The following is a 6,000-nucleotide window of genomic DNA, read 5'->3' as shown; positions in this document are numbered from 1 at the left end:
GGGTTCTTAGATCAATTAACAACCGAAAAAAGGGCACTATTACTTTAAAAAGTCCGACACAATCCCCTGTAAAAAAATATTCGAAAGTTATCCGTAGACCACCTCTGGTAATAATCAGTAAAATAGCAGGTTCTCAACCCGAAAATGGGTTAATCCTGACGAGTTATGAAGAAGGTGGAATGGAGTACCTCACGGGATGGGTAGCCAAAACGTTTCATGGTAAGTACCCAGAATTCAATTTAAAATCAAATCGTTATTTCTTCCAAAAACTTCTTAAAATATAGGAAATTAATGGAATTGGAATTTATAAAATTTCGCGAAGTCAAAAATTCCTAAGACATTTCTTTGAGCAAAGAAAGAGATATTTGTAAAAATTTAACAAATATAATTTCTGAAAAAATAACCAAATACCCTAGAGAAATTATACTCGCGTATGTCAAAATGCGAACTATTGTACGAATGAAGTATTTAAATGTCAAGTTTATTTCCGACTCTCAAAACAGGAGGCAGGCAAAAAAGATAACTAAATATATCAAAAGCAAAACCATTAATAAGAATGAATTGTCAAATTTAATATTATGAATTGAGGTTTTGTAAAATCACCTTTTTTGCTTTCTTTAATGGATTTGACCTCTAAATGTTTTTGGATTCCTGTTTGTACGCCACTTATGTTTGCTTTTAAGCTCAATAACTAACACCTTGCAGTGACGTAAATAGCTTTCTTTAGTCCTGTGCACAATCCGATTTTTTTGGTCTCTTATTTTTTGGGTAAATTACTAAGACAATTATAAACTACTTGAGTGGGATATACGAATATAATTATACTTTATTAGATAAATAAAAATATTATATATTATATATATACATATATATATATATATATATATATATATATATATATATATATATATATACTTTACAGTTGGAAAGAACTTTACAGAGATAAAATAGTTTCTTTTGGATATTTTCATATACATATATATATATATATGTATATATATATATTTATATATATGAAAATATCCAAAAGAAACTATTTTATCTCTGTAAAGTTCTTTCCTACTTTAAAGGACATTTTTTAACTCCACAAATTATATCGATTTTCTAAATATCTACAAAATTAATAATACTTCGCATACTAGAATGAAACGCGACTGAAAAGACAGACTAAGATAGAGACAAACGTAGCCACGCTATAAATCGCTCTCTTGAAAATTTAGCCAGTTACGTCACTGGTCAGATGCCTCGCTACCTCTCTCTCTCTGCGTATCGACTTTCTATCCAAAAACGACCATCAGAGATGCGCCCCCGTTGGTTTTATGGTGATATAGTAGTCACGTGATTTTGTTTCACCATTTTACCAAATTGGTAAAGACCAAATTTACTTTATAGTTTCGTCTATTGATTTAGGGCTTAGCGTTTTTATGCCTTTTCTTTATGGACTAATGGACTAACCTACTTATTCGCGTATTTTATTATCCTTTGCAATGCAGTCCATAGCCATGGTTCCTTTCACTCAGGGTCTTATAAGGTTCGTCTGAAAAGGGTATAGCGAATTGCTTTCCAGCGACGTCTAACTTCACGAATCATGGACCAAGTAGCTACATCAAATCAAGAACTAACGACAACAACATTGATAAATATTGTTAAGATCGAGTTCGGGGGTGGGAATAAATATGAAAGGAAACATATTGACACTTAATATTTGACAAGCTAAAACTTCCAAAACGCTGGAATCTTGTTTTTAAAGGCGCAACGAATACGTATATTGTGAATAAATTTTATTGAACCACCAATTAATTTACCTTGCTGAGAGAGACTCTAAGTGTAAAGTTGTTCCAATTCATCATAGATCTAAAGATATCTGTAGGAAAATCAAATTAGATTTTTCATTTTGTTTTAAAAGATTTATGTTTAATTTAGCGAAATTATAGTCAGCACCATTCCTTGGTTTAAATAAAACTAACGAGTCTGGAACTTATTTAAATTTAAAGTTAAAATAATAATACAATAATTAATATTTTCATGACTTTTTTAACAATATTAGTCGGTTATTTTATTATTAAGTGTAATGAAGCAAAAAATAATTCTTAATATTAACAATCTAATCGAAAATAACAATAATAATCAGCTAGGCACAACCTTACCAAGTCATCTTGCGCCTTTTAATTTTTTACGAGTCGGGTTATCGAGCAAACTTGATTTGGAGCCTGTTTTATTCAAGTAATCACGAGGAATTCGACCCGCCGTCACTCTTTCTCTCCCTCTTCGCTGAGAGAGTGGAATAGACTTCCGGATTTTCTAAAGTGCATCGCAGACCGTTCTAAATTCACCCGCGAACTAAACGCTTTTCTAAACTGATCTCTTTATTGTGTGAATTTGTAACCTTTAATCTCTTTGATCCTATACTGTACAGCCCTCTGGCGTGATGGGCACCGCCTTTTGTAAGAATAAAATACTTTAGAATTTTAGAGTAATTAGAAAATTAATTTAAAATGAGTATAAACCAACTTTCAATGCTGAAAATATTCCTTTAATTTAAATGAACCACAGTTTCCACAGCTTAAGTAACCTTTTAGTGAATAGTGGGATATTAAAAACTACTATTCTAGGCTACTAACCAAATTATAATAATTAATAGTAAGAAATAATACAATATACATTTTTACTTACCCTAGGAGGGGTTTTACAATCACCGAGTGGGGTGTGTGTCTTGGTCTGTGGGTCTGTCCTGGGTGGGAACGCTTACGCATTGTCGCGGTAAAGTGTAATCGCTGCGTACGCAGTCTCTTGAAATTAGGGAAAAGGTTCTGTCATTGGGTGTAATAAACGAATTTTTTATAGTGGCGTTAGTATCGGGTGGGATTTGAACACAAGCCGTCCCGCACCAAGGTTGCTAGAGACGCTAATATAGGTCTGCTCGCGCGGACGTTTTTGAAGCCTTAAAATACGAGACAAAATGCAAGTGGTTTGGTCTGACGACTAAGTCACTAAAACAACCGATTAGAGTTTCAGACGTAATAAAGTACGCTAAAAAATATCAAAAGTACATTGGTTAGGTAGACAAAAGTCAGAGCAAATATAATCCGAGGACATAATACAACTTTTTTAAATCGTGACGTTGGTGTCAGACCCTTGAGACATAAAAGAAAAAAAAGTGACCATTTCCAATTAAGCGTTAGCGTTCTACCACAGAAAGATAATTCAAACAAATGTTTTTTTTGTTTTCTGCTAATATTTTACATACTTATCGGAAAAACCCTGTAAAATGGATTACTCTTTCATTGATTCCCAACATGCTGACATCACTCTTATTTTCTGACGTTCTTTCTTGGAGGCCGAAATCTAAACTAATTAAATGATGATAATTTTGAAGCGTACAACATTTTTTTAACCTCGGGTTGAACTTCAAACTTAATAACTGAAAACCAGACTGCTATACATAAACCTAATAATTATTTTAAACTTGGTTGATATTCCTATCATATAGCGGGAAAAAAAGATTTGTGATTATATATCAATTCAGTGAATAGTAATTAAGTGCAAAAGGATACTTTAAACCTAATTTAGTATTAAACGTGTTAGTTTTATTGAAATTCTAGTGTAGGTGGTGATTTTGAAACAGATATCTGATGTTCCCAGCGAATGGGTGATCTTAAAACTATAAGACTTTAGCGCGCATAATTTAAAGAGAAAAATTCTTGGGAGCAGATTTAAAATGATTTAATTTTTTGAAGATAATTCGACGTTCTTGCTAGTGGTTTAGAACCACGGAATAAAAATAATTTTAATGTTTTTCTCGCTGTAGTTGCTACATTATAATTAAAATAAAATCCGTAATCACAAACAATCTTAAATTCAGTGTTGTCAGACATTTGTTTCGTAATAGCTCACTTTTGGACGTCTAAGCTTATTTTTCGTTTATTCTCTTCACTTTGAAAATGTATGCTCCAAAGATTGGTCACAAATCAAAGCTATATACTTCCTTTGGACCTAATGGCGTTATGAGTAGCCAAGACTTTATGTTTAATAGTATATAAATTCAAACCCGTTTTGCAGCGATTAATTTACGATTTCGAAAACGCTCTACGTTCGCGAGAGAAACAAGTCATTGTAGATTTTCACCCATTTTCTACCTAAATTAATGCTAATCTACTCTTTATACCAAAAACACAGACCAAAAACTAAACTTATGTCACGTCGTAGAATTTCAAAATGTATTTATTACCTCTTTTAAAGCGCGAGAAATACTTCGATCATTTCTGTTATGAAATTTGTTAGAACTGTTCCTTCGTTCGTATTTTTCAGAAGAAGCGTTATAAAACCTATTTTGTAGCAAACATTAAATGAGATATTGTAATGAGTTTATGGTATATATAATATATTGATTTTACCTCTCCGAGGGAACTATGTTCCTCAGGAGGGGTTTTACAATAACCGTGCATATGTGCGTTTGTCTGGCTGTGTAGTTTGGGATGACATCTAAGAACCGCGTTCGCAGTTTTGGAAATTGTGGAAAAGGGGTATACCAAAAATCGTTCTTTCTTCCATTGGGTAAAGTAAATGTGCACATGCAGTTTGTGAGATTGTATTGTGTGGTGACGTATGTTGGAAGGTTTGTATGTGTTGTTAGTGCGTGCATTATGACGCGTTAGGGCGTATGTTGGGGTTTTGGTACTTTTACTCTCCGTCTGCTACTAATTATCAGAAATGGGCAAAACTCGAAGAGAATTTGTGCGAGTGATTCCCCCCTCTCACTTTTCACACTCCACTTCCTTCGTGTGAAGTTTTCATTCAAGAGTAAGAGAAGAACTCTAAACATCATTAACGATTTGGCCCACGTATGCCAACTATTGACTGATCATGCGCGAAGGGTTAAGATAAACGACGTAGCAATGGCAGGGTTTCCAACAAATGTTCACAATATACGTTTTATCCTTAATTTGCGAAGTCGTCGGGTGGGTTCTGACCCCTGGGCCCTCCAGTTGGGCAGGGGAGTATTCTACCACAGAACCACCGACACATAAAACCAATTTGAAAATTAGAAATTCAGCTTAAGCGGACGCGCATATTAATAGTTAGAATAGTTTTACATTCTGGTTCTTACATGAATATAACTTGATTCTGTTTCCGATTTACTTAATTTCGTAGAGGATTTTAATTGTTGCCACTTGTCTATTGAATAAAAACAAACCAGACCACCGAGATTTGAACTCTGCTCTTCCGGCAGGTTTAACGAGAGCTCTACCACCGAACCACCTACACATGGTACATTACCACACTTTATAGAGAAACAACTTTGGGGAAAGTCCGTCTTCTTTACGTTTTTATGAACATATTAACGTCAATATATTCTATAATAAATTAAAAGTCAATTTATTCTGTAAGATTTTATTAATCATAGATTTAATTAAAATTAATTGGTTTGATTTAAAATACGGTTGTGACCAGCAATCGAACCCGGCTCAAACTTTAAGCAGTTGGATCTTTGACTTCCACGTCTTCGATTTAAAAATAAATAATATCATAGACAAACCATGAAGGAAAAACAGGAGACGTTTCAATTTGCTGCGCTATTTAGTTAGGTGACGTTAGTATCTCCTTTCAAAATAAACTTACATAGCCAAAAGGCTGAGTCGGCCCTCCTGTGATTTCTACATGGACAAACTCTCCCGAAGAGAGGTTTATTTTGGCTTGGTAACTTGTTTTAACCAAACCGTTGCTATGTATACGTACAATCTAATCTGCAATAACACGTGTTACTAGTTTCGTAAAAGGCAATTAAACTTATTTTATATGTATATATTTATACAGCAACGTTGTCACTAAAATATGCAATAATATCCTCTGAACACGTTTTATGTAGAAGCCCTGAAATTGGAAAAAAGCTCATTACTATCTCCAATGCAACATGCTACAAATCATTTTTCATCGAATTTTGAGCTTATATGAAAATCTTTATAAGACATTTATATTATTTGACAACACCAGTTGGTAACT

Source organism: Leiobunum rupestre, chromosome 1, assembly GCF_980474605.1.
Source record: "Leiobunum rupestre chromosome 1, qqLeiRupe1.1.hap1, whole genome shotgun sequence".
Classification (NCBI taxonomy): domain Eukaryota; kingdom Metazoa; phylum Arthropoda; class Arachnida; order Opiliones; family Sclerosomatidae; genus Leiobunum; species Leiobunum rupestre.
This window is presented reverse-complemented; position numbering follows the sequence as displayed.